The following is a 22,272-nucleotide window of genomic DNA, read 5'->3' as shown; positions in this document are numbered from 1 at the left end:
ACAGTTCAGTTTTTCTTTTTTTTTGGGACCACAGTCACCCCCCCCCATTTTCCCCCTGGGGCCAAGGATCCAAGAACAGAGAGCTTCTTCTTCTTCTCTTCTCCTTCTTTGAGAACAGGGGGCACCACCACAAACCCCCTAACTTTTCCTCTGTTTGCTCCACTTCTGTCTTTTCCCAGTTGAAGCAGGTCTCTTGGCTCACTGGCATCCTCCTAAAATAGTCTCTCTTGGAGGAGAAGATTGATTCAGTCAGTGGCTACCAAGGAAAAAGTCCAGTCGAAAGCCACTCCTTGTCCCCCTCCCATCTAAAATTTCTCCTTGTAACATCCCAGGGTCCAAGGTGTCCCTCTTCCTCTCTTTTCAAACTGAGGAGGGGAAAAAAAAAATTCACAAAGCTTTCATTTCTCAAGGAAGGGTTAAAAGTCCCAACTCCCTGGCTGGCTCAATGCCCAGGCTCCAGCTCCCACGGCGGCGGCTGGGCACCTTGCGGCCCCCCCTGCTCGCTCTTCTCCTTCCCCGCGGTGAAATTGCTGACATGCCACCGCTGCCAAGAGACTCTTGGAGGGGGGAATGGAGACATCCCAGATTTTTTCTCCACCCTTCCATCTGCAGGGGGTTCCAGTCCCTCCACCCTTGGGCCTACCTCAGTCAGGCCATGGGCCTTCCCCTCCCCCAACCAGCCACAGGCCGTGCAGGGGAGAGTTCTGCACTGCACGCTGACCGGAACCAAAGAGAGCGAGTTCTCCTGGGAATTCTGCTTTTAACCCCTCTGTGTTCTCAGAGGCATGTCCACTTTCAATTGGTCAACATCCAAATTGACCTCTTCCTTCCAGAAAAATTCTTTTTCCGTGTCAAACCACGACAAAACATCATCATTTCTTCCCTTTTGGGGTTGCCCTTTTTTACTATAGATTCACAGCTTTTAAGCTGTCTTGGTTTTGGACCAATTTCCAGCTTTTACGCTGTTCCGGCTATCACACCAATTCTCAGCTTTTACACTGTTTATTCATTTCTAGATTGATTCCCGGCTTATGCACCATATTGTATTCCGCTTCCCACACCAATTCCAGCTTTTACGCCATTCTGGCTATCACACCAATTCCCAGCTTTTATACTGGCTATCTCCTCGTTCTGGACTGATTTCCAGCTTTTATGCCATTCTAGCTATGATGCAAATTTCCAGATTTTATGCCGTCTGTCTCCTTTACTCTGTGCCAGTCTATGGCTGAGTCCTGGTCACTTTGCAGGTCACCACGTGTGAGGTCACATCGTGGGGACAGCAGGCAGGAGACAAAGACTGTGAGATGAATATGAAAAGACCACTCACCCTGGTGTTCATATGGCAGCAGAGAGTGTTTATTTCCCAAGCCCTTCCTTATATAGTGAATTTGAAACACCCAGTCTGGACACCCTCATTTGTTTGAACTCTACGCCTCTTTGGGTCCTGGACCACTGAAATGCCTGTGCTCATATGAAAGATCTCATTGATTGAAAGCCTTGTCAATCAGCCTAGGGGCTGGTAATGTGATACCAACACTGTTGTACAAACATTAATGTTTCCTCAGACATTATGGCCTGGCTTATTTCTTAGTCACTAACTTACCTTGCCATAAACAAACCCCTTCAGGATGTAGCAAAACTACCTTCCCATTCCTGATGTATTAAATATTACTTTTTACACCAAAAAAGCACATGCTTCTCTCTTCTGCTCTCTGAATACAAGCATAAAATTGCTCTAAACAATAACATAAACATTAATACCTAATTTGTGCTAATTTTATTATTATCTAATGATAGAACTCATATTCTTCTTTATCTCCCAATACTTATGAAAAGAAATTTTACTCAAATACAGACACCCATAGCAAAAGATTACTTTAAAAATTCTATAGACTAGAATAGAATACAATACAATAGCTAAGTTAAAAAGGGACTGTCGTGGTTTGACACGGAAAAAGAATTTTTCCGGAAGGAAGAGGTCAATTTGGATGTTGACCAATTGAAGGTGGACACGCCTCTGAGAACACAGAGGGGTTAAAAGCAGAATTCCCAGGAGAACTCGCTCTCTTTGGTTCCGGTCAGCGCGCAGCGCAGACTCTCCCCTGCACGGCCTGTGACTGGTTGGGGGAGGGGAAGGCCCATGGCCTGACTGAGGTAGGCCCAAGGGTGGAGGGACTGGAACTGGGCTGGCCCCTGCAGATGGAAGGGTGGAGGAAATCTAGGATGTCTCCGTTCCCCCCCCAGAGTTTCTCTCCCGAGAGGGAGAAAGAGACAGTGGCAGTTCTGTCAGCAGTTCACCGCGGGGAAGGAGAAGAGCGGGGGGAGCCGCAAGGTGCCCAGTTGCGTGGGAGCTGGAGCCTGGGCATCGAGCCATCCTGGGAGTTCGGACTTTTAACCCTTCCTTGAGAAATGAAAGCTTTGTGAATTTTTTTCCCCTTCTTGGTTTGAAAAGAGAGGAAGAGGGACACCTTGGACCCTGGGATGTTACAAGGAGAAATTTTAGATGGGAGGGGGACAAGGAGTGGCTTTCGACTGGACTTTTTCCTTGGTAGCCACTGACTGAATCAATCTTCTCCTCCAAGAGAGACTATTTTAGGAGGATGCCAGTGAGCCAAGAGACCTGCTTCAACTGGGAAAAGACAGAAGTGGAGCAAAAGCCAACAGAGGAAATGTTAGGGGGTTTGTGGTGGTGCCCCCTGTTCTCAAAGAAGGAGAAGAGAAGAAGCTCTCTGTTCTTGGACCCACGGCCCCAGGGGAAAATGGGGGGGACTGTGGTCCCAAAAAAAAGAAAAACTGAACTGTTGTTTTCTCCCCTCTTGGCAGGACATCCTTGAAAGGGAAAATCCTAAAAGCAGTCTGTCCATCCATGCATTGGTGGTGAGAGCACTGTGCATGGAAAGGAGAAGGGTCACCATGGCAAATCTTTTTTCTCCGGGCGGTGCCATGTGTGACATGGAAGCACAGGATGTGGCAGCTGCGTTTTCTTGGGGGTTCTGTGGCACAGGAGAGACTCTGTTCCCTCGATGGACTGAGTATCGATTGTCTGGAGGGTGGAAACCTGATTGGCGTCCGGATTGTGTCTCACTGTGGTTTGTTGGAGTTGGGTGGTGGGAGGAGGAATGCTTTGAAAGGTTTTCATTTTGATCTTTGTGGTTTATTTTTTTCCTTTTTCCTTCCTTTCTTTCTTTTATAGTAGTAGCTTAATAAAGTTTTTTTTTGCCCCTGTTATTAAGCTTGGGCCTGCTTTGCTCTGTTCTCGATTGCATTTCACAGCATTCAATTGATAGGTTAGATTTTCATGGGGGGCACTGGCATTGTGCCAGTGTCAAACCATGACAGGGACCTATAGTGATCCTCCAGTCCAACTGCCTGATCACTTCAGGGCTGACCAAAAGTGAAAGCATATTATTAAGGGCCTTGTCAAAATCCCTCTTAAACACTGACAGACTTGTGGCATCAACCACCTCTGTAGGAAGCCTGTTTTAGGGTTTGACCACCCTCTCAATAAAGACAAAATTGCTATATTAAAAATTTCATCTATTCCTTTTCTTTGTCATCCTGGAGCATGTTTGGAGGAATAATTGCAGATATCTGGAGTATATTGGTCAACAGAAGGGGAAACATGTAATGATCAATTTTCAGGGTTGACCCCTCCAAACATTCTATTTTGTGAAGCAAATCAAGTGTGGAAAACAGATGGGTGCTCTGTCAACTGTGCTGACATCCCCTCACTTTACACCAATTTCTTGTTTTATGCCACTCTCCCACCAGGGATTAATCATTGCCCAATGCTTCAATCCATCTCAAACCCTCTGCAGGGAAACATGTCTCTCAAGAGAGTCAACAGCACCTCCCAGTTTGGTATCATCAGCAAACTTGCTAATGGTGCATTCCACTCCTGCATCCAGATCATTGATGAAAATACTGAACAGAATGGGCAATGACCACCTAGTGCACCTCCTGGGAGCAGGAATCCACTGAGGGACACAGATGCTGCCTCCCCACTTTCAGGTTCAACCAGTAGAGAAGTTAAGGGCATGCACGTACATGCACACACATGATGCACACACTGACACAGCCACCTACAGAGACTGTCACAGACAAGGCACTCCTTTAAATAGAACGTCCATACAGGACTCACAAAAACCCCAAGTATAAACAGCCAAGTCCCCTCCCTTCTCTTAGGCTGACAATGACTTGTCATAGTCACTAATGAAAGAACACTGCCTCACACCCCAGATTCATAAGCACACACACACAATCATGGATCCCTAGAGTACTGGCACAGACCTTCTGCCTGGATCCTGCATCTTCTTACCCACTGAATAGGTCTAGCACCATCTAGTTCCTCCTTTAATCCTGACCCATAAGCTTCGGTTGGCTCCTCATCCATCCCCAGGTAGAGCTCCTTGCACTCCAGCTGGTCCTTGACATAGAAGGTGACACCCTCTGTTCACCTCCACTAACTGTGCTTCCTAAAGAGCCCATATCCTTCCATTCCTACACTCCAGTCATGGAATCCATCTCACCACATCTCTGGAACACCAAAAAATCATAGCTCTTCAGGTGTGCACTTTCTTCTTTCTAACAATCTTACCCCGATACCATTTAAAAGGTTTGTGATGGTATAATTTAGAGTCATATAAGACATACCTGACACTATGGTACTTGTCATGATCCACTGGTACAAGCGGGAGTCGTGATGGTTCGTTTTACCAATCTCAGAGTGCAAAAACAACACAGAGGGGATTTTTAGTATAAATCAAAACAAATGCACCTTTTATTGAGTGTCCACAGCAAATGCAATAGAAGGATTAGAAAGGAGATAAAAGATAAAGAAAGGGGGGTGTTACATTGTGCTCGGACATGACTTTTCCCTATTCCCTGGGACCCCTGTGACTCTGATCAGATAACCCTGGACCCCTCCTTCATGCCCTGACAGGGTTGGCAGAGAGCCAAGAAGCCCTCCTTGTCCAAAGCCTAGATAAACCCCTGACATTTCCTCTTCTTTCTCTTTTGCCCCACTCTTTCCCTTGGACATCACAGAATAAAGAGAGCTGAACAACATACATCAGGGTAAGAGCCTCTTGGGAAATCTTTGCCTATCTCCTGATATTCCTCTCCTCAAAGCCTCAAATTTCTGAGCTAGCCTGATAATTTAGGGGCTGAGAGGGGGGAAATATCAGTTGGCCCCCAACGCGGGTTGAAAAGCCCAAGAAGGAGCTGGAGACTAAGGATCTCAAAAGCTCTTTGGGATAGTCAATGGCCCTATTACTCTAGCTGCCTTTAAAGGCTTTGAGTGACAGGGAAAGGTCGGGGACCTCACCTGCGTACCCCAGGCAAGCTGGCTGGAGAGGGACCCCAGACGAGTTCACAGACGAACCCCACAGCTCACAGGACTGGTAAGCCCTTCGATCATATTTTCCCGGGACCGAGTCTAGCTGGGAGGGGTTACCATAGTGACTGCGGGAACTGCCTGCGTGGGCTAAGCTAGAAGCCTGCGCACGTCAGCTAGGAACCGGCGGGCTGCTGTGTGAGGCAGAGCGGACCGCTCTGACCCACAACCCGCGTTCCCAGGGTGGGAAAGTGACGGGAGGGAGTCTGCAGCTCTGGCACAATGGCGGGGGAACCCCCCTGCCCCAGGAAAGCCGAGGAAAAAGAGCAGGAGTGGCTCCGGTGGCGGCGCGGCACGCCCCCCCCCCCTCCACCCCCCGCGCGGATTCCCGTGCTCACGCGGGGAATTCAAAAAAATTCGTGCTGTGTTACGAAGTCTGGTGGAGGATAGACCAGCGATACGATTAAAATAATGGGTGCAAAATTATCGGTGGAACAAAAGAGTGTATTGCATATGGAACACCTTTGTGAATAAAATTGTGGGACAAACTCCAGCTCGGGGCACAAGATTTCGGAGAGCTATCTCAGTTGTGCCGGGCACTGTCATACATACCCACTTCATAACTACATTGAGTTGTGGAGTCTATTTATTTATTCCGCGTATCACTTCATTTTGCGACCACGAAGGGACATCTCTGCTCATCTGTGGGTCCGGCTGAGGGCAGACACCCTCAGGCACCGTGGGGCACTTCCCCGGAGGGACTCTGTGCCTCGGCTGTACACTATGGAGAGCAGACTACGGCCCGTCAATAAGCGGACCAAAAGCGGTATGTATTCTTTTCTTTTGTTAAGGAAAGGCACTGATAAGTCGCATTAAGACGTTTTTGCGCGCAGGTTTGCCAAAGGGGCTTGCAACCAGATCGGCGGAGGAGAGGTTCCCCCCGACGCTGATTGTGCAGCTCGGGGAGGGAGAGAGGTTCCCCCTGAAGCTGATTGCACAGCTCGGGGAGGGAGAGAGGTTGCACCCCCCCGAAGCTGATTGCGCAGCTGGAGGGGGGGAAAAAAATTTCCCCGTGGTTGATAGAGCGGCTTGGGGAAAGGGAGAAATCCCAGTTTCAGTGTGGTGTGTTTGTTACGTCCGGACGTGCGTGCTTGCATACGTGTGGGTGTCTGTGTGAGTTTAAGAGTGTGAGACGTGGCGGTGCTAAGATACCTGAACGTGGCGCGGCGTTGCGATATTGCTCGAAAGCGCGGGGGTGAGGCGTGGCAGTGCTAAGATACCTGAATGCGGCGTGGCGTTGCGATATTGCTGGAAAGCGCGGGGGTGAGGCAGCTCTCAGCCAGCACTATCTGATAGAACAGACAGGCACATCTGCTAGAGAAGCAGCGTGCATGCAGGGCAAGGGCTGTCTCTGGTGAGCGAGAACGCAGCTCAGAGCTAACGAGAGTGCTCTAAGCCCGGTTTGGCCAATAGCGCAGTAGGTGCGCACAAGCCGCGGTTTATAAAATTGCTTTAAACACGGCTAGCTACTAGCGCAGCTAGCACAAGTTAGGACTTGCAATCACCACTTACAATCATCACTGGTTACTAAGAGTTTGTTATATGGTGATAATGCTGTTCAGGATCGAGAGCATCTGCTGCTGAGTTCTAACTAACAAAAAAAAAAAAAAATTTTTTTTTTCCCAGTAGTCTGGATTAAACTCTGTCTAGGTTCGACAAGACAGGAATCTGCGAAGGAGGGCTAAAGCCTCCTGTGCAATGGAGAATGTAAACCCCCTCCCTCCGAATTACTAGGAGTTTTAAATCAAAAGGCTCTCAGGCAAAGATATGGGAATGGGAGTAACAATTCTTTACTAGGAGAAAACTAGACAACAATTTAAAAAGGCAAATGCAATCGGTACAAACAAAACCAGTGAAAAAGTCCAGAACCTGAGGATTCGGGGTGCCAGTAGCAGTCCTGCTGGGATGATTGCTCCCCTTGCAGTGGTTGATGAACTGCAGCTGCCGTGGTGATCTCTAGAAGGGTATAGTTTTCCTCTGAAGATCTGGTGGCAGTGGGGCCGGTCTTCCTCTGCGCCGGGGTTGCCTCCAAGCTCCGCCGCCGCCGCCTCCCCGGCTGTTTCGCTGCGAGATCCCGTGAAGAAGAGAGAGAGAGCTGCTTCTCTGGGAATCCCACGAAGAGAGAGAGTGAGCTGCTTCTCTCGGAGTCCCGCCCAGAGAGCTGCCTCCTCTCCCCAAAAAGCTACCCCTTTAAACAATAATAGAGTGCTTGGCTTCCCCCTCTGGGTGGGACCCCTCACGGTGTTACATTTACCAGCCCGGCAGTGAGTCAGTCAATAGTGTATAAACAAACCATTGCCTCTACGGGGCAAACCATTGTCTTTGGGAGAGATAACAAAACCTGCCCAACCTTTCGACAGATGGCAAATAGAATACAAGCTTATCTTACAACCCAGGACAACTCATAGGAATTTGTAATTTGTGCGGGAAGGGGCAAACAACAAGTTACATACGTGATTAAAATAAGGAGACATAATGGGAGCAAAACAAAGTACAGAAGTATCCAAGGCCAGTCCATTAGGATGCATCTTAGCTCACTGGAAAGAAATAGCAGGCAAAGGGGGTGTGGAAAATAAAAAGAGTTTAATCAAATATTGCTCCCATTGGTGGCCACTCTATCGACTAGAGGAGGGGGCCAGATGGCCTCCTACAGGTACATTAGAATATAATACCTTGTTACAGCTAATGCTATTTTTACGAAGGGAAGGCAAATGGGAGGAAGTTTCTTATTGTGATATGTTTTTCTCCCTCCGAAATAACCCTGATTGGCAAAGGGACTGTGGCATTAAAGCCCCCTTTGATCCCCTCGTTCTAGCTCTTGAAAAAGAAAACAGGCAAAATGAGGAAACTTAAACGGTGCTGCTCAGCCTGTAGTATAGGACAGAGGTGCACCAGGATAGATAAAGTTTATCGCACAGCACTAGAAGAACAAGAACAAGATCCAAGCGATCTATTTAGTCCTCACTTAGGAAGGCAAGAAGGAAGGGGTGAGAACTTAGGAGAGGCAGCAGCACCACCTGCACCACCTGCAACACCTACACTGCACACACCACCTGCATCACCTGCATCACCTGCACCACCTATACCACCTACCCCTTCTCTTCCTTCAGAAAGAACACACGCTCCAACCCCCATAAGCAGCCCAGTTGCATCTCGAACCAGAGGACAAATATTGCAAGCTCCTTTACGAAAAACAGTAACATCGGAGGGAGAAAAGGTACTAGTTAAGGTACCATTCTCCACCCTTGATTTGGAAGCATGGGAAAGGGTCGCGGGAGATTACCAAAATGACCCAGTCAACACTGCTAAATGTTTACGATACATTATGAAGCAACACAACCCAGACTGGGGTGACATTCAATTGTTATTAGATGCATTCACTGAAACAGAAAAGCTGTTAGTTCTAAAAACAGCAGGAGATCTGGTAGCAGATCACTTTAGGCAACAACAGGTAGATCTAAGAGAACATTTTCCACTTCAAGACCCGGGCTGGAACCCAAACCAACCAGAAGAGAGACAAAAGCTAAAGAAATGTCAAGACTGGGTGGTATTGAGAGTGGAAAGAGCAATGCCTAAAACCATAAATTGGTCAGCTCTATATGCTATTAAACAGGGACCCTCGGAATCCCCCACAGAGTTCCTAGACCGTTTGAGAAATGCAATGCGGCGCTATACACCACTAGACCCTGCATCTGAGGTGGGGATACAACAGCTAGTTAATCTATTTTTGGGGCAGTCCACAGGGGATATTAGGTGCAAACTCCAAAAGATTTGAGAAGAAAACGCCCGGAATTTAGAAACTCTACTGGGAGAAGCTTGGAGGGTCTTTAGCAACAGGGAAGAAGGATATAAGCGAGGGATGAAAAATTTAGTAGCAATAGTACAGGAGAAGCAGAGAGGAAAACATGGAAGCAGGCAGGGGCCATCCAGGCATGCCCCCCCCCGGTTGGGCAGAAATCAATGTGCAAACTGTCAGAAACAGGGCCATTGGAAGAGGGACTGTCCAGAATGGAAACAAAATGGACAAGGAAATCAAAGGGGGGAAGTAGTGGCCCATGTGCAGGAAAATTAGGGGGGACCGGTGGAGACTACCCCAGCAGGCCCTCTGGTTATAAATCTGAAGCTGGGGGAAATGGAGAAGGAAGTAAAATTCCTAATTGACACTGGGGCAACATACTCAGTTCTAAATACAGCTCTGATGCCCATAGGAGATAATTATGCTATAGTTACGGGTGCGATTGGCCAAACTGAAAAGCCATTTTTCTTCAAGCCACTCAAATACAAACTGGGAAAGCAGTGGGGAATCCACAAATTCCTATATATGCCCAACTCCCCTGAGTCACTTTTGGGCAGAGATTTGCTAGCACAAATACAAGCAACCATTGCATTTAAAAATGGGGAAATTACCCTGGAGGTAAACGATCAAAAATATGTAGAAATATTAAGTTTAATATTAACCACTAATGAAGTCACGAGAGAAACTGAAATTGATAAAGAGGTAATGGATCAGGTATTCCCTGGGGTGTGGGCCTCTGATGTACCAGGGAGAGCGAAAAACGCTTCCCCTATACAGATCCAGCTAAAAGAAGGAAAGCAACCGGTCAGAGTTAAACAGTATCCCTTGAAGAGGGAGGATAGGGAAGGGATTAGCCCAGTAATTGAGAACTTTTTTCGTCTAAGATTATTAAAGGAATGTCAGTCTGATTTTAATACCCCTATCCTACCAGTTCGCAAACCTGATGGGTCATACCGGTTAGTACAAGATCTGCGAGCTATAAACAAAATAACTGAAGATCTGTATCCTGTGGTGGCCAATCCCTACACGTTATTAACTTGCTTAACACCCAAATTAACTTGGTTTACCGTTTTAGATTTAAAAGATGCCTTCTTTTGCCTTCCTATCCATGAAGCCAGTCAGAAAATTTTTGCATTTGAATGGGAAAGCCCCAAAAGTGGGCGAAAAACCCAACTTACGTGGAGGAGACTCCCACAAGGATACAAAAACTCACCCACTCTGTTTGGAGAGCAACTTGCAAAGGAATTAGAGACCTGGAAAGCCCCTACCGAGGAAGGGAAGCTGCTACAGTACGTAGATGACATCCTGATAGCCACACGAACGAAGGAAGCATGCGTGGCCTGGACGGTAAGCCTCTTGAACTTTCTGGGGCTCCAAGGGTACCGGGTATCAAAGAAAAAGGCCCAAGTAGTCAAACAGAAAGTAATTTATCTGGGTTACGAAGTCAGTGCTGGACAACGTAGCCTGGGCCAAAGCCGGAAGGAAGCAATATGTCAAACCCCAAAACCTCAAACTGTAAAGGAATTACGAACTTTCCTGGGGATGATGGGGTGGTACAGATTATGGATCTATAATTATGGACTGTTTGTGAAGCCCTTATATGAATTAATTGCAACCGAAAGCAGGGACATCCAATGGACAAAGGAAGCTACGCAGGCTTTCAACCAACTGAAAAAAGCCCTCATGTCAGCTCCAGCTCTGGGATTGCCAGACGTGAGTAAGCCTTTCCTTTTGTTCTCCCATAAGAAGCAAGGAATTGCCTTGGGAATATTAGCACAGGACCTTGGCCCATATCGGAGAGCAGTTCCTTATTTCTCTAAGCAATTAGACACAGCCGCTAAAGGGTGGCCTGGGTGCCTCAGGGTTGTGACAGCAGTCATAATGAATATCCAAGAAGCACGTAAATTCACCCTGGGCCAGAAAATGACTGTGCTAGTGTCCCACATGGTGTCTGCAGTACTGGAGGTGAAAGGCGGGCACTGGCTTTCCCCACAGCGATTCCTGAAATACCAAGCTATTATGGCAGAGCAAGATGATGTAGAGATAGTAGTGACTAACATTGTCAATCCAGCCTCCTTCCTCAGTGGAAACCAAGGAGAACCAGTGGAACACGACTGCCTAGAGACCATCGAGGCCACCTATTCCAGCCGCCCTGACCTGAAGGACACCCCTCTTGAGAATGCAGAAGTCTGGTTTACTGATGGAAGCAGTTATGTCATCAGTGGAAGACGGCATGCCGGGTACACAGTAACTACCTGCAAAGAGGTAATAGAATCTGGACCCCTGCCAACGAATACCTCTGCACAAAAGGCCGAGATAGTCGCTCTAACTCGGGCCTTAGAATTGGCAAAAGGGAAAGAGATAAATATATATACGGACTCAAAGTATGCATTTGGAGTAGTGCACGCTCATGGAGCCATCTGGAAAGAGAGAGGACTGCTGAGCTCTCAAGGGAAAAACATTAAACATGCATCTGAAATACTGCAACTTCTGGAAGCAGTTCAGTTGCCAGAGAAAGTAGCGATTATGCACATTAAAGCACATCAGATGATAAACTCAGAATTAGAAGAAAGAAACGAGCTGGCGAATAGGAAAGCAAAAGAAGCAGCAAAAATTGAAGTAATAAATGAGGCAGCCCTGATTCCAGATGGGCAAATTTCCCTCGAAGGTAAGCCAAAATACAATAAATTGGACACAAAATTGATTCAAGAGCAAAGAGGGGATTATAACCCAGAGGGATGGGCCACCATAGAAGGAAAGTTAGTCATACCCTCCTATTTATTATGGTCCCTAGTAAGGGAGGAGCGCCAGAAAACACATTGGGGAATTGATGCTCTGTATAAATATCTGAATGAAAGAATCATAGCTAGATATTTACAAGCCACTATCACTCAAGTGACTTGACAATGTGACCTTTGCCTCCAGACAAACCCCAAGAATATTCCCAAACCAAAACTTGGCCAGATTGGGAAAGGCCAGGGGCTGGGGCAACAGTGGCAGATTGATTTCACAGAATTGCCAAGAAAAGGGGGGTATAAGTTTCTACTCGTCTTAACAGATACCTTTTCAGGATGGCCAGAAGCATTCCCCACCAGGACTTCTAAAGCTCGGGAGGTAACTAAGGTATTGGTACAAGAAATCATACCACGATTCGGGGTCCCAGCCACAATTTCCTCAGATAGAGGATCACATTTTATTGCAAAATTAGTACAACAGGTGAGCCAATACTTGGGTATAGACTGGGAACTTCACACCCCATTGTCCAAGTTTTAAAAAAAAATGTTTTCCAATTCCCATCTGAGTAGGAGCTGCCTTGGGGCAGTTTTCCTTATCTGTTGTTAATGGCCCCATCAATGCCTGAGAGATAACACCATCCAGGAGGAGGAGGTGATTAAGGACACACCTTGTGACTCATAATGACCCATTGTGAGATGCTCTGCCCAAGGGGAGGAGCTAGGCATTCCCACCTGGATAAAACTGGAGATTTCTACACAGAGGGGAGCCTTTCCACAGGTTCTCTGAGAAGACACAGCAACTACATCTGCCATCCCAAGAGGACTGCAGCTACTCCAATTCGGACTGCTACCAGCACGCTGGCCAGGTTGTATTCTGACTTTGTCAGTAGCCTTTCCCTTTGTATTATTGCATGTATTTTTGTCCTTTTCCCCTTTTCCCAATAAATTGTATTTCTGACTTGGAGTCTCTCACTGGTTTTGCTTTCAAACCAGGACATATTTTTGGCGCCCAACGTGGGGCAAGAAATTACTGAGAGAAGTCAGAATTACAATCTTGTATTGTAGAGGGTACCTCTTCACTATGATGCTTAACATGCTTTTTTGGGTCTTATACCTAGCTCTCTATATTTTCCCGAATGTGGGGAATTATTTGGCAATTGTAATGCTCATGTGTAGACCAGGGTATGGTATGAGAATTGCTTTATTGGTCTACTATGTCTATTGCATTATGACCTCTGAGGCAATGAACATGATTTGGAATATGTACTCAATTCTGTTTGCTTGTCCTAATCTAGGCTGCTACGTTTGGGGCCTCAGCAACCTCACCCAGCCCCTGGGGGGAGGGGTAAAGATTGATGTTTTCAAACCTTTCAGGCTTGACACAGCAGCTTTTGAAAATGTTAAGTTCCCTCTGGATGCCAAGGACAGCATAATGTTGTTGTTAGTTCTTCTTTGTCTTCTGTGCACAATCTGCAACATGCTTAGAAACAAAACACTACATAGTGTGGTGCAGCAAAACATACATAGTGTGATGCAGCGTCTTCTTGAGGAAGAGGAAACAAGAAGCAAAGCAGCAGTGTCCATGCCCGTAGAGAATACCACAACAGCATCCATGTCAACGCAGGCTGCCATAAAGAAAGAAGAAACCAAAAGGAAAACAACAGTGTCCGTGTCTACGCAGACTGTCATGGAGGAAGAAACCAAAAGCAAAGCAAAAGTGTCTATGTCTACACAGACCGGCACAGAGGAGGAAGGAACCGAAAGCGCCATCAGCATCTCCACACAAACCATCACCAAACCAGAGCAGCCTGAACCCATAGAAGTTGCCCCCATTCAGAAGAAGAAATCGAGGAGCAAATCAGTCCACATAGTGACTGATGAGGACACTGCAGGACCCTCGCACCCAGCGGAAGAGACAGAACCAGAGATCATCACTCGCTCTCTATCCCTGGGTGAGCTACGTGACCTGCGGAGAGAATTCACCCGCCAGACAAACGAGTCCATCCTGACCTGGCTTCTCCTCATCTGGCACGCTGCAGCCAATTACACCATTCTGGATGGAAGTGAGGCCAGGCAACTGGGATCACTATCCCTGAATGTGGTCATTGACCAGGGGATTGGGAGAACCCAAGAAACTCTCAGCCTCTGGCGGCGACTGCTCGCAAGTGTGAGGGACAGATACCTTTGTAAAGAAGACCTCCAGGTGCTCCAAGGAAAATGGAATACCATCGAACAAGGTATCCGATGCCAGAGGGAACTGGCTGTGCTGGAGATAATTTTCGCAGAAGACGAGAGATTTCCTAAGAGTCCAGACTGTGTCCAGTGCACATCACAAATGTGGTTGAGATTTGCACGGCTTGGACCAGAGATGTACTCTCGTTACCTGGCAACACTGCAGTGGAGAGAAGGCGAGGACAAGGTGGGCGTCTTAGCCAATAAATTAAGAATTTATGAGGATACAGTCACCGCCCCATTTCGTACCCATGTCTCGTCCGTGGAAACAAGGTTGGCTGAGCAAGTCCGGGACTTGATTGAAGAGAGTCATATGAAACTAAAAAAGGAACTTAAGGAAAAAGGCTACTGCGGTGGTGTGTTTTTCTTTCATTTAATATTTGTTTAATATCTGTTTCCCCCCCCCATCCCTAAAAACCCCCTCATCTCCAAGTTGCCAATCCTCCCTTTCCCTGCCCCTTTCCCTGGAACCTTCCCTGTCATGTTAGTTCTGCCCTAAACTCCTCCCCTGCTATTCCCTTAGTGGTTACTGTTCCTACACCCCTCCTCCTGAGTTCTGTATAAAACCTCTGCTCCCGCCCCCGAGGGGGTCTTGGGGCTCATTGAATAAAACCATCCCGTTCACCCCCCAAGTCCCGTGTCGCCTTCGTCTGTCCCCGCGCGCCACGAACTGAGACTGCAGAGCTTGCAGGGGGAAGCGGCCGCCCGTTCTCTTCCCTCACCGCCCAGCCTGGCACGGCTCGGAGTGCCCCGGCGAGAGGAGCGCATGCCGTGCCACAACAGGCTACCATATTTAACCAGAACCAAGAAGAATCTCTGCCATTAGGAGCCAGCGCTCCCAAGCCAAGGAGAGAGGATACACTCCACGAGGAAACCTCTGTTTTTTTCTTCAGGAGCATGGAGAAGACATGAGGAAGTGGGATGGAAAACCCACCTCTTCCTTAGCAGCCCGAGTACGTGAACTAAAAAGAACACCTAACACAAAGAGTCAATGCTGCTCCAGTCTCTCAAACACAGAGTTCCAGACAATATAAGAATAATGATATAACTGATCGTCTTGAAAGAACCTCAAGAACCTATTTACCAGAAGAGAGCAACGTGTACCATGACCAGGAATAGAGGGGCCCTGCCTCTAGCCAGGTAGATGACAGGGACAATCGGATCTATTGGACCGTGTGGATTCGATGGCCTGGCACATCTGAACCACAAAAATATACAGCTTTGGTTGACACCGGTGCCCAATGTACCCTGATGCCATCAAGATATGTAGGAGAAGAATCAATTTCTATTTCTGGGGTAACAGGAGGATCCCAGCAGCTTACTGTATTAGAGGCTGAAGTGAGTTTAACTGGGAACGGGTGGCAGAAACACCCCATCGTGACTGGTCAAGAGGCCCCATGCATCCTTGGCATAGACTATCTCAGAATTGGATATTTCAAAGACCCAAAAGGACATCGCTGGGCTTTTGGGATAGCTGCTGTAGAGACAGAAGACATCCGGAAACTGAATACCTTGCCTGGTCTCTCAGATGACCCTTCTGCTGTGGGACTGCTGAGAGTTGAAGAACAGCAGGTACCAATTGCCATGACAACAGTGCACCGTCGGCAATATCGTACCAGCAGAGACTCTGTGACCCCCATCCATGAGATGATTCGTAAATTGGAGAGCCAAGGGGTAGTCAGCAAGGCCCATTCACCTTTCAACAGCCCTATATGGCCAGTACGCAAGTCCAGTGGGGAATGGAGACTGACGGTGGACTACCGCGGCCTGAATGAGGTTACACCACCACTGAGCGCTGCCGTGCCAGACATGTTGGAGCTTCAGTACGAGCTGGAGTCCAAGGCAGCAAAGTGGTATGCGACCATTGATATTACAAATGCCTTCTTCTCCATTCCTTTGGCAACGGAATGCAGACCTCAGTTTGCCTTCACCTGGAAGGGAGTGCAGTACACCTGGAACCGACTGCCCCAGGGGTGGAAACACAGTCCCACCATCTGCCATGGACTGATCCAGGCTGCACTGGAAAAGAACGAGGCTCCCGAACATCTACAGTATATCGATGACATCATTGTGTGGGGGAGCACAGCAGGGGAAGTCTTCGAAAAGGGAGAAAAAATTATCCAGATTTTACTGAAAGCTGGTTTTGCCATTAAACGAAGCAAGGTTAAGGGACCAGCTCAAGAAATTCAGTTTCTAAGAGTCAAGTGGCATGATGGACATCGTCAGATCCCGACAGAAATAATCGACAAGATCACCGCTATGTCTCCACCTACCAACAAGAAGGAGACACAAGCTTTCGAGGTGCCATAGGCTTTTGGAGGATGCACATTCCCGAGTACAGCCAGATTGTGAGCCCTCTCTACCTGGTCACCCGAAAAAAGAATGATTTCCACTGGGGCCCTGAGCAGCAACAAGCCTTCACTCAGATCAAGCAGGAGATCGCTCATGCTGTAGCCCTTGGCTGAGTTAGGACAGGACCAGAGGTCAAGAACGTACTCTACTCTGCAGCTGGGAACCATGGTTTGTCCTGGAGCCTTTGGCAGAAAGTGCCTAGGGAGACTCGGGGTCGACCACTGGGATTTTGGAGCCGGAGCTACAAAGGATCTGAAGCAAACTACACTCCCACAGAGAAGGAAATCTTGGCTGCCTATGAAGGAGTTCAAGCTGCCTCAGAAGTAATTGGCACTGAAACACAGCTGCTTCTGGCACCCCGACTACCGGTGCTGGGGTGGATGTTTAAAGAAAAGGTTCCTTCTACACATCATGCCACTGATGCCACATGGAGTAAATGGATTGCCCTCATCACTCAGCGTGCCCGTATTGGAAATCCGAATCGCCCTGGGATTCTGGAAATTATAACAAACTGGCCTGAGGGGGAGACTTTTAGATTGTCTTCTAAAGAAGAGGAGCAAGTGGCACGTGCTGAGGAGGCCCCACCATATAATGAGCTACCAGAAACTGAAAGACAATATGCCCTTTTTACGGATAGTTCCTGCTGAATCATAGGCACTAGCCAGAAATGGAAAGCTGCAGTGTAGAGCCCCACACGACAAGTGGCACAAGCTACTGAGGGACAAAGTGGATCAAGTCAGCTTGCAGAGCTTAAAGCTGTCCAGCTAGATTTAGATATTGCTGAGCGAGAGAAGTGGTCGAGGCTCTATCTCTACACCGACTCATGGATGGTAGCTAATGCTCTCTGGGGATGGCTAAGTCGCTGGAAAAAGGCTAACTGGCAGCGCAGAGGGAAACCCATCTGGGCCGCCGAGATCTGGCAGGACATTGCCTCCCAAGTAGAGAAGCTGACCGTGAAGATTCGACACGTGGATGCACACATACCCAAGAGTCGGGCTACTGAGGAGCATCACAACAATGAACGGGTAGACCGAGCTGCCAAAGTGAAAATATCACAAGTAGACCTAGATTGGCAGCATAAAGGAGAACTATTCCTAGCTCGTTGGGCCCATGACGCTTCTGGTCATCAGGGGAGAGACGCAACATACCAATGGGCACGAGACCGAGGGGTAGATCTTACTATGGACAGCATCTCACAGGTCATGCACGACTGCGAGACCTGCGCTGCAATCAAACAGGCCAAACGGATGAAGCCTCTGTGGTACGGTGGGCGATGGTTAAAATACAGGTATGGGGAAGCTTGGCAAATTGACTACATCACGCTTCCCCAGACCCGACAAGGCAAGCACTATGTACTGACCATGGTGGAAGCAACCACAGGATGGCTGGAAACCTACCCTGTGCCTCATGCCACTGCCCGGAACACCATCTTAGGCCTAGAAAAACAAGTCTTGTGGAGACACGGCACCCCTGAGAGAATTGAGTCTGACAACGGCACCCATTTCAAGAATGGCCTCATCAACACCTGGGCCAGAGAACATGGGATTGAGTGGATATATCATATCCCATATCATGCTCCAGCTGCCAGGAAAGTTGAACGATGTAATGGACTGCTTAAGACCACCCTAAAGGCACTTGGTGGGGGAACTTTCAGGAATTGGGAACTGAACTTGGCAAAAGCTACCTGGATAGTCAACACCCGAGGGTCCATCAATCGAGCTGGTCCTGCCCAGTCTGAACCCTTGCAGACAGTGGATGGAGATAAAGTCCCTGTGGTACATATGAAAGGTATTTTAGGAAAGACTGTTTGGATTAATCCCACCCCAGGCAAAGACAAACCCATCCGTGGGATTGTTTTTGCTCAAGGACCCAGTTATACTTGGTGGGTAATGCAGAAGGATAAGCAAACCCGTTGTGTACCACAGGGAAACTTAGTCTTAAGTGAGAACTATGTGTAAGGTTTCATCATGAAGAAGATGGAAATAGGAAAAAGGGGTGGATAATGTCCAAGTTTTAAAAAAAATGTTTTCCAATTCCCATCTGAGTAGGAGTTACCTTGGGGCAGTTTTCCTTATCTGTTGTTAATGGCCCCATCAATGCCTGAGAGATAACACCATCCAGGAGGAGGAGGTGATTAAGGACACACCTTGTGACTCATAATGACCCATTGTGAGATGCTCTGCCCAAGGGGAGGAGCTAGGCATTCCCACCTGGATAAAACTGGAGATTTCTACACAGAGGGGAGCCTTTCCACAGGTTCTCTGAGAAGACACAGCAACTACATCTGCCATCCCAAGAGGACTGCAGCTACTCCAATTCGGACTGCTACCAGCACGCTGGCCAGGTTGTATTCTGACTTTGTCAGTAGCCTTTCCCTTTGTATTATTGCATGTATTTTTGTCCTTTTCCCCTTTTCCCAATAAATTGTATTTCTGACTTGGAGTCTCTCACTGGTTTTGCTTTCAAACCAGGACACCCATATAACCCACAATCAAGTGGTTAAGTAGAGAAAATGAATCATTTGATCAAACAACAAATTGTACGATTGGGACAGGAGGCTAATTTACCGTGGCCTCAATCCCTCCCATTAGCACTATTGCGGATTCAAACCAAACCCAGGACCAAAGAAAAACTGAGTCCCTTTGAATTGCTTTATGGGAGACCATATGGGGTGCAGAAAGGAACGTCTGCCCAGGACGTATCACTAACCTCCTATATGATCGCTCTAAATAAACAACTTAGAGCAATTGAGAAATATGTGGCCAGAACTCGGGGTGCGGGGCTGGATGCACCGGTACATGACGTAAAACCTGGAGACTATGTATATGTTAAGTCTCTTACAGAGAAAGCCCTGGAACCACAGTGGGAGGGACCATACCAAGTACTCCTTACTACCTTCACTGCAAACAAGATTAAAGAACAAAACACGTGGATTCACCACAGCCGGGTTAAGAAAGCTCCGGAAGACACTTAGAAGATAACACCGGGTGATGGTGAATTGAAACTAAAATTTACTCGGACAAAATGAATGTATCATGGTGGGTGGGGACTCTTGCTGAAATGTTGTTTACAATCATAGCTGTATTCCAACAATTAGAAGGTAAACCTAGTCAGAACAATGCTAAATGGCTTTGGTCCCAAGGCTTTACTCAATACACGGGATCCATGGGGAAGTCTTCCGATTTAAAAGGTTTAAATCTAACAACTCTGGTCATGCACAGTAACCAAATATATACACAACAAGACTGGCAAAAACAGAAGTTGTGGTCACTTCAAGGGACCATAGGAGAGGTAATTGAAATAGGGTGTCGGATGATTAACGGGACTACCCACAATAAAGTAACCCAAATCAGTGTGAATAAGCACCAGAAGATCTGCAATCATCCAAGTAAATTAGACTGTTAGTATAGATTCAAATTAAGACAAACCGTTGATGTGGTTTGCCTCTGGGCCCATGACAATATTGGGCTGTCTTTCAAATTTACAATAAGTGCTATAGCCAAACCTACTACAACCTGCTCCAGCACTCAAGCGCAAACCCAAAATATTCCATTCAGTCTTGAACCCAGAGTTTATGAAATCGGGCCATATGTTATAAGGAATACGGGTCAACAAAAACTGTTATTTAACCCAGAATGGTCCCTTAAACGTGTTGAACTGTTAATGCAAGCTAATATCTCGACAGTTCAGCCAGCCTGCTCCCCTTTCCTAAGGTCATCCTTCGAAGGATGGACAAAGTGGCTACAAAAACAAGTACACCTCCGAGATAGAATGCGAAGGGATTTAACTGGGATATTAAGGACCGGGTTGGGAGTTTTGAATGGGATTGACTCCGAAATATTAATGAATAAATTAGCTATAGCAACTAGCGATCTGACAAAATTAAAACAGCCTTTACAGTCATCTCTATTAGCACTAGGAAATAGTCAGTGGCAAGTCTCAAAAGTGCTGCCAAAATGGAGAGACTTTGAAGATCAAGACCATAGCTTACTGGTAGATGCATTAGAAGGAGCACAAGAGAACATATCTTTAGCCTTTAGCTGTATACAAGCGCAATTATGGATACAGTCAACAGCTGCTTTAATCATAAGGGAAGGAAGTGAAGGGGTGTTTCCAGCTGAAATATGAAAAGTTGTCTGGGACAGTGCTACCGACTTTGAGAGAGACCTCCAGTCTTGGTGGACCATGGTAAATTTTACATATGATCCCACCACTAACACTGCTACTGCCTTTGTGCTCACTATTCGTAATGCCATGGTTCACACTATTCACCCCACTGTTGCTCTAGGGTTGAGTCATGAAAAGTCAGTACTATACCCCTCAGAACACAGGGCATGGGCCTGGAAAAACCAAGGGAAATGGCAAACCATTAACCTAGAGCCTTGCATTGCTCGAGAACAGCAGGGATTCATCTGTGAGAGTAATCTGATTAGTGCTCAAGACGTATGCCTTGACACTGATCAGGGCATTTGCCACTTTGAAACCCACCCAGACACCAACCAACAAACTATACTAGTATATATAGGCGATGGCTGTGTGTGTTTGAGAACTGTGTGTAATGTTATAGAAATTGATAAAAACAAAGTCCCCTTATCTAGTAAAAATCATTCCAATTTCTGTATTTGCAACTTCATCAAGATTACTGGGTGTGACTTTATATACTCAGCACCAGTCGTATCCCACCAGTTAATAAAATCAAACTACACAACCTACAATGAATTACCACCCACACCTATTGGAATGAATTTAACCATGGTAAAACAATTAATGAAACAACATCAAGATCTAATCAAAATTATAGAAGAGATTCACAAGAATGGGCAGAGAACTCTGGTTACAGTCCATCATGATGTAACTGAAATAAACAGAGTCCTGCAAAGAATAAAACAAGATAGAAGTCATAACTGGTGGGATGCACTATTTGGATGGTCACCGACTGCAACGGGGATCATGAACACTCTGTATCACCCCATTATTGTTTTATTAATATTAGTTACTATAAGTCTAATAGTGTCTATTTTAACACTCTTGTAGAATTGGAATATGTTGCAACGTATGGCCATTCTAACTTCACTCTCTAGAACTCATGGAATCCTGCTGAAAGAAAACAGTCATAACAGTAAAATCTAGTAAAAGAATTTACTATGTTTTAAGAAAAGGGGGGACTGAAATAAGAGATTTTCCAGAGATCACTTGAGCTAACGAAATGAATGTATCAAAAATGAATGTATCAAAAATGAATGTATCATGTTTGTAGAATCATGTGTTGAATTTTAAGAAACCTCTGCCATGGCACAAAGGACATAGGAAAAAAAAATTCTTTAAAGCTTCTTGCAAAAAGACAAATACCAGAGAAGACCAGGAATGCAAAGAACTCACATAAGGAGGCCCCTCTGTCAAGGATGATGGACTTATCCAGATAACAGAGCAGAAGACCAAAAGCGCATGCGCAGAGCAGAAGAGTTCAAAAGTTCAATGCAGAGGAAGACTATGGTTTCAGCCTCAAAAGACCACCAGAAATCCCCATAAAGACCACCACAGCAAACCACGCATGCCCAGAAGGGCGTGGACCTATTTAGCATGAGAGGCGAAGACAAGCGGGGCCAGGGGTTGAATATGCATAAGAAAGTTGTGTAATGTATTGCATATGGAACACCTTTGTGAATAAAATTGTGGGACAAACTCCAGCTCAGGGCACAAGATTTCGGAGAGCTATCTCACTTTTGCCGGGTGCTGTCATACATAACTGTAAGAGAAGGGTG

The 22,272-nt window shown here is 46.8% G+C and overlaps 1 pseudogene; it reads left to right on the top strand.

Annotated features, from left to right (window-relative positions):
- The first annotated feature begins 20,135 nt into the window (after positions 1–20,135).
- LOC146763057 (uncharacterized) lies at positions 20,136–21,544 on the top strand (annotated as a pseudogene).
- Positions 21,545–22,272: the final 728 nt, after the last annotated feature.

This window comes from Lonchura striata, chromosome W (assembly GCF_050655825.1).
Source record: "Lonchura striata isolate lonStrDom1 chromosome W, ASM5065582v1, whole genome shotgun sequence".
Classification (NCBI taxonomy): Eukaryota; Metazoa; Chordata; class Aves; order Passeriformes; family Estrildidae; genus Lonchura; species Lonchura striata.
The sequence above is the reverse complement of the archived record's forward strand: the minus strand, read 5'-3'. Positions and strand labels throughout refer to the sequence as shown.